Source organism: Rattus norvegicus, chromosome 2, assembly GCF_021556685.1.
Source record: "Rattus norvegicus strain SHRSP/BbbUtx chromosome 2, alternate assembly SHRSP_T2T, whole genome shotgun sequence".
Classification (NCBI taxonomy): Eukaryota; Metazoa; Chordata; class Mammalia; order Rodentia; family Muridae; genus Rattus; species Rattus norvegicus.
Genome location: NC_141535.1, coordinates 213,369,974 through 213,377,551, shown reverse-complemented (window position 1 = coordinate 213,377,551; position 7,578 = coordinate 213,369,974).

Genomic DNA, 7,578 nt, shown 5'->3' with positions numbered 1-7,578 from the left:
AGTGCAAATTGAAAGTTAAGGCACATTATAACCATTCTGTTTACTCTAAGCACTCACTGAAACTAATTCTGTTTTGTTTTTAACTCTCTCTTTCTGAAGATTCTCTCTCCCCTACCTTCCTCACCCTTTCTTACGCATCCATATCTTTCGTAAATATCATCTCATATACATTTACTACTTAGCTCATGTGTAGTTTAAATTCGCCACAGTTTCCAGTCAGCCTCCCCTCACTTGAGTAGCAAGTGTAATCCGATAGACATCGTAAATTTTTCTGCTCCATGTCCCCAAACACACTCGTGACGTGTCACATGTGTATTTACACGCATAAAAGACACGACAGTCATTTCATCAGAGCACTAAGAGCAGAAACTATTTGTGTCTGTTTACTGATAGTACTGCCTGTCCCTAACCTGCCTGAGTAAACTCAACCTAATTTCCATGTAGCTTCCGGAGTGACGCGGACATTTGATCATTTTCCTCCACTTGTATTCCTCTAAGGAAGTACAATGTACATTCTACCCCGTGTTGCAAAGATCGAAGACTTCAGAACTGGACATCTGGTATTATTGAGCTTAATCTTCCAAGGCTGCTTATTTCTCTACAGCCATGACTCCCAGCCTCTGAGTGGCAACCCCTTTGTGAGTTGAACAACTCTTTTGCAGGGGTCACCTAAAGCCATCGGAGAAGACAGATACTTACATGATGATTCATAACAGTAGCAAGATTACAGTTATGAAGTAGCAACAAAAATAACTTTCTGGTCGGGGGGGGGGGGGTCACCACAACACCAGGAACTGTATTTAATGGTCATAGCATATTTCTGTCAAATATGTATTCCTTGTGTAGTATCTAAAATAAAAAGTATAATTCAAACCTTCATTAATCTGGGCCATCTGCGTAGTTTCCGTTTGCTTACACTTTGTATCCAGCTCATTCTAATCTTAACGAGCACCCTCTCAAGCTAACATTAGCTTTTATTCCATGATAAACTGCACCCACATATACCAGCCTTCCACCGTTCATTTTGGATGCTTCATTTCTGAGTAACCCAAGTGTATTACTACTATAATTGACTTTTATTTATTTATTTTGCTCAGTTAAAAAACACTGTACTGTTTCCGCTATGTGCAGCCTTTAATATGGGAACTAATCTTTCTGTGACTCATCTGCAAAAAGTTGTTATTTAAGACCTACATATCTTTTCACAGTTAAATACTAATGTTTTGATGCTAGTAAAATGGCTAAGATTCTTACATCCCATTTTGCAGCCATGCTACAGACACTTGACACATGCGGCATGACTAGAAAGTTACAGAAATAAGGATAAATTCATGTTTCCTTCAATGATGTGTGTGCCATGGCATGTGTGTAAAGGTCAGAAGTCTTGCCTTCCAAGACAAGGAAGGTCCTGATGCTGTCTCTCTGCTGTAAGTGCCAGGCTAGCTACCCCATAAGCTTCTGGAGTTTCTTCTGTTTCTGCTTCCCATGTTGGTGTAGGAGGGCTGGTAGACACAGGCTACCACAGCTAACCTTATGTGGTTCTGGGGATTCGAACTTAGGGCCCCACACTCTCACAGCAAGAATTTTACCCTCTGATCTATCTCATAGATCAGTTTCATAGATTAGCTCTTTTTTTTTTTTTATAAAAGGCAGCTTCCTTTTATAGCTCAGATTGTCCTTGAATTCATGAGCCTATAGCTGAATCTTCTGAGTACTAAGGTTCAGGTATGTGTTATGATATCTGACCACCTGAGTGAATTTTTATTTAATTAGGTCAGTTGGGATCTGTATGTAAGAGAGGAAGTGATATTTCCTTGCATAGGGAAGAAAACTATATTTCGCAGTATTCCAAATCTGTATAGAATATGGCCCAGCTAGAACTGTGCAAGGGAATTTGACAAAGCTGTATAAGCGATGGGATTAAGCAAGAAAGGAGAAATGACTTACAGATTTGTTTTGGCAACTTGTTTTTTAAATATCCCTGCCTATGAAACATTATTCCTAATTTCCTAGCCTTAATGCTTTAGCATTTAGACAACCATTGGATTCTGTTTACACCTCCTTCTCTTCCTGGCTTATTTGAGGCTTCATGTCAGCATTTAAGGAAATGTGTTTTAAAGAGCAAAACAAAACAAAACCTTGCAAAGGAGGAAGACAGGTGTGTGTGTTTCCTTAGTGAGATGTTTTGATGGATGAGTGTTATTGGCAGAAGGTGGTGTGTTCAAAACACAGCGGTACCCAGGCCAGGGGAAGAAGGAAGGGGCTGGAAACAAAGTGCTCTTGCTTTCATGTATTTACGCTCTGTGTATTAATAACTGTAATATTTGCACAGCTGAAGGAAAGGAAAGCACACTGAGAACAGGTATCACGAAGATCTTCAGGAGCCAGCAAACCAGAAAAACATGAGTAGGAAAACAATCACATAGGTTATGAGTAAAAAGCCTCTCAACCAGGACAAACCTAGTCCTGAGATCTCGAGGTTCCAGAGGAAACTGCTAAGGAACATAGTGCTGTAATTATTCTGCGCATTTCCAATTCTGTTTCATTTATCGAGACATTCAGAACAGAATAAAGAACGGAGATCTCTCTGTGATATTGTAAAAATGGATGGGACCAAACCAATTCTTAATTCCATCTCTGTCACTTACAAGCATGACCTTGTGGCTGTTTTCTCAGTTCCTCCAGACCTTGGTTCCATGTCTTTGCTACAGTTCAGGCATCACAAATACAACCTCAATAGTGCCTGTCGTTGTGCCTCACACCATTCCCACTGCTCTTAGGCCCTTTCTGTCCTGAGCACTGTTTCAAACTTGCCTATCTATCATCTCAGGCTGGTTTGTAGGAGGGGGCACCGTGATGCTGCTTGTGAGTACTTTATGGCCTCTGTATGGCCAGGGAGGAGGTCATTTGCTCTGCCCCCTCCAGACTAGGAAAATGAAAACCTTGGAAGACTCAGCAGGCCATCAAGAAAAGAATAGGCTCCACCAGAGCCTGGCAAATACAGAAGCGAATGCTTGCAGCCAACCATGAGAACAGGGTCCCCATTGGAGGAATTAGAGAGAGGATTGAAAGAGCTGAAGGGGCTTGCAACCCCATAAGAACAACAATACCAACCAACCAGAGCTCCCAGGGATTAAACCACCAACCAAAGACTACACATGGACAGACCCATGGCTCCAGCTGCATAGGTAGCAGAGAATGGCCTTCTGGGCACCAATGGGAGGAGAAGCCCTTGGTCCTGCCAAGGCTGTACCCCCAGTGTAGGGGAATGTCAGGATGGGCGATGGGAAGAGGTGGGTGGTTGTGAAGGGAGAACACCCTCATAGAAGAAGGGGAGGGAGGATGGGATAGGGAACTTAGGGATGGGAAACCAGGAAAGGGAATAACATTTGAAATGTAAATAAAAAAATATCCAATAAAAAAAAAAAGAAATAAATGCTAAACCCTGATGCCTGCAGAACAGCGTGACACAGGTTGCTCTACAGCAAGGCAGCTAAGGACTCAGATACAAGTAAGTAATATCTTACACTAGTCCAGCACGTTATAGAGTCACGTCATCTATACACATTCTTGACCTAAACTATGACACCAATTTCCATGAGCCGCTGGCAAGCCACATGCACACAGTGTCATCACTCCCTAGGGAAGGAGAACCATGCATGGTCACATGGCCAGTAGAAGAGTTAAGACAGACCTATTGTCACCTGAGTCTTCATAGCTCCATACAATACAGTCTGCCAGTATAGGATATACTTTGCTAAGATTCCTGCAGACAGTAGAGGGGTGCATAATTATTCAAGGACCTCCATTACTGAACCTACGCCATTTACCCAGCAGGAGCCATAGTGTAAAAAAGAGGTAGTGATTCAAAGTAAGAAATAGGAAAGGGAGAGACAAGAGGAAGACGTCGATTGCTCTAGCATACTTAATAGTAGTCTATGTAGTTCCCAATGTTAGAAATATTTTTTACTGTTGTCTGAGATTGGAGGAGGCCCCTTTAAATATTGTTGGACTTCTTGGTAAATAAACGCTAAAAAGAAAGAAAAGAATAGGGCATTTTGCATAAACCAAAACCCGTGTTTCATGAACGGCCTCTCCACAGATGAGTTGTCCACACAACTATGAGATTCATTCCCAAGTCCTGTCCTTGATAAACCGGACATTGGATTCTGCTTACTCCCTGTTCCTTCAGGCTTATTTTAAGGCTTTATTTGTTGTTCCTCCTTGTAGGGAGCTGGATCAGTTGCTGTCTGAGTCATCCCTCAGTGGGGCTACCGCCACTGCCTGGGTTTGGGTTTTGTGTGTACAGATACGGATCCAAGCCTCAGTAACAGTGATGTGATGTTTGGTCCTTGTCAACCAGTCAGCTCGCACAGGCTGCCCCTTCAAATCCTGCCTGAATCTGTAATTTCACATAGCCACCTAATATAAACTGGAAACAGGACACAGAGAAGCACAGAATTTCAAAACAAGCTCCCAGTTAAGGACGATCGTGGCAAACCTTGTTTACCAGTTGGCTGATGGGCTTATGTTTACCCACGTACTCCCACCTGGTTGCATAAGTTCGCCTTTCATGGGTCCCAAGGTGTGGGTTTTTGTTGGGTAGTGCTGTGGTGAGAAGGGTCACCTTAATCGATCTTGTCTGCTCTTTCAACAAATGGTAAAATTAGAAATGCAGCCATGGCCAGCCCAACAGCACACTCAGCTGTAGTGCATAGCTCTTGTAGTTTTATAACATATGCAAAATGGCGATCTACTCACTGTCTTCCCAAGACACACGGTCCAGCCACTAGAAATCCATCATTTTGCTCATGAGGAAAACAGACTCTTTTGTCTTAAGCATCAATTGGAAAATACTTAGAACTTGAGGGAAAAAGGGAATAGTGTCTGAACAGACTTTGGGAGACTCTCCAAGGAAGACAGTACTTAGGGGGACAAAATGGCATCTCGGGTGTGAGGATATCCTTTTCGAGTTTTCAGTGGGTCTGGGGGGGCAAGGTCAGTCCTGGGACATAGGCATGATGGAGGCCGAAGAGTAATCATCATGTGACAGGTTGGGGGCAGGGCACAATTTGGTCTAATACTAGATCTCCTCTTCAATAAAGTAGAAATACACTAACTGTGACTTTGTTGGAAACTAAGAGCCTCTCAGAATAAAACATCTGACAGCTCATCTTAGCACGAAAACACTGAGATCTTCTTGGTGTGCCCAGAAATGCATGCACAGAATATACTGCCTTAAAACTTTAATATCAGGGTTGGGGATTTAGCTCAGTTGGTAGAGCGCTTGCCTAGGAAGCGCAAGGCCCTGGGTTCGGTCCCCAGCTCCGAAAAAAAGAACCAAAAAAAAAATAAAATAAAAAAAAAAACTTTAATATCAAGGATTTGGTTTTTGCTCTCTTCCCAAACAAAAATAACACAGACACCAAAACTCCAGGTAAGCCATCACTGAGAAAACAAAATAGTTTGAAGTATGTTTGAAAACCAAACAGAAACATTTAAGCTATTAAGACCCTAAAGTATTTCATAAATTTTTTCAAAAACATCTATTTCAACCTTAAAACCATATCTAACAAAACACTGGAGAGAAGGTAACTGAAGGGGAAAACTGGGACTTGCTTAATCTACTTTTTTAGTTTTATTCTAATAAACCTATTTTTTTTTTGCTAAATAATGCACTTGATTATTCTAAGTCCTCCCACATTCTAGGAATGACAATGGAGAAATAAACATTTATTATGCTTTCACTAAGCTTAAGGGATTTGTCAAAGTGTTATACAAATTGTTCATGACAGATACTGTCATCTACACTGTACAGATAACAAAACTAGTTTAAAAGATCTGCCATTGAATCCTAAAGCAGGGAATAAAGGAAAATTAAGAGATTTTGTTTTGGTTTTGATCCTTATTTTTTGAAACAGTGTCTATTTGGGCCCAGGCTGACCTATAGCCAGCTTCTGTTGTTGCTGGCTTGAACTCATCCCCGGGATCATGAATGTTGAGATTCCAAGTGAGTGCCTCCTTTCTCCCAGCTAATGAAAGGATCTTGAGAGGGAATGCAAATCTGTTGACTTTGACCAAATGATCTCTTATTGGCATTGCGTTAATTGTATCTGGGCAAACATTTGCTTAGAAGCAACTTTGAGAGAGAAACTTCAACCTGCAGTGTTAAAATTTAATACTGTAGCTACGCTCACAGTTCATTCCAATGTCTTTTGGTGCCCTGTCTCATGTCAGGCATGTCATGTCATCTTATCTGCTCCTTTAATTATTTTATACATGGTGCAAGGATAACCCAGACCCTCACACGTCCTTCAAACTCTCTGTCAGTGAGCTACAGCTCAAGCCCCTTCAAGTGTCCGATATAACAAGGGAAGTCAATTCATGCCAAACCTTCGATGAATTCCACAATGAATCCCCAGACCCCTAATTCATTCCATTGAAATCAAGGACTTATTTACAAGATGATGTTTTTTAATTGGCTTGGGTTTTGTTGTTTGTTTGTTTGTTTGTTTTTGAGACAGGGTCTTACTAGCTGAGGCTGGCCTCCAACTATCCATGTTGAAGAAATTGAACTCCTTCTGCCTCCACCTTCTGCATGCTGGGACTACATTTTATGCTGTGTTAGTTACCAAAGCCAGGACATCCATGTGTGCTGTGACGGCCCCTCAGACCTGAGCTACAACCCCAGTTTCCAGGCGCAGTCCTGAGAGCTAAAGATTCAGCAAGGCCTAAATTCTTTTGGAGTTTGTAGTTTAGTAATAAAAATATGTAGCAGTTAATCAATGATTAGATAAGATGTCATGAGCAGATGAAAAAAACACCTTGACATGCATATTCCTGAGGTGAATACTGAGAACTGTTACCCGGAAACCATTGCATAACTTTTTAAAACAGTAAATTACTCTTTTATGTTGTATGTGGCTGAATGACTAACCTTTGCCCCATGGATATAAGCAGGAGAGATATAAGCAATATTCACACACCTTCTGAGGAAGTGGGAGTGTCCTTTTCTCTTTTTCTTGGATGGATAAAATAGAGGCCTTAGAGATTTGCATTTTGGGGATAATGGAGCAGGAAGAAGGAAGGCAAAGTCAGTTAAGTCAGAGCATTCCTCACTGGATAAAGTTTTCCTGGGAGACAAACAAAAGTCCACCTCATTGTTGGCCAGTTGTTTCAATGGGGGCTGAGTCTGTCCCTCACTCACATACCATGCTCCTCTTGACTGATTTCAAGACACTAAGAAAAACACGTAAGAGATTAATCAGTGGTGCAGTGTAATGTAGGCTGGATGGTTGGGGCAAGGTGTCATGAGGACTTAACACTCAGCCCTCAACATGTGACACTGTGAGTCCTGTACATGGAAAAAGTAAGTCAGGCAAATGGGGAAGTGTGTTCCAGGAAATAAGGAATCATGGAAGGGAAATAGCACACAGGATAAGGGAACTTGACCTTGTGATCAAAATCCAGCAAGGAAGCCAATATGGTTGACTCTGAGAACTTTTCCTGTTATAATTCCTTGAGACAGAAATCCTTCCTTCCCTCAGGACCTTGGAGAGGTTGGACAAGACAACCTCT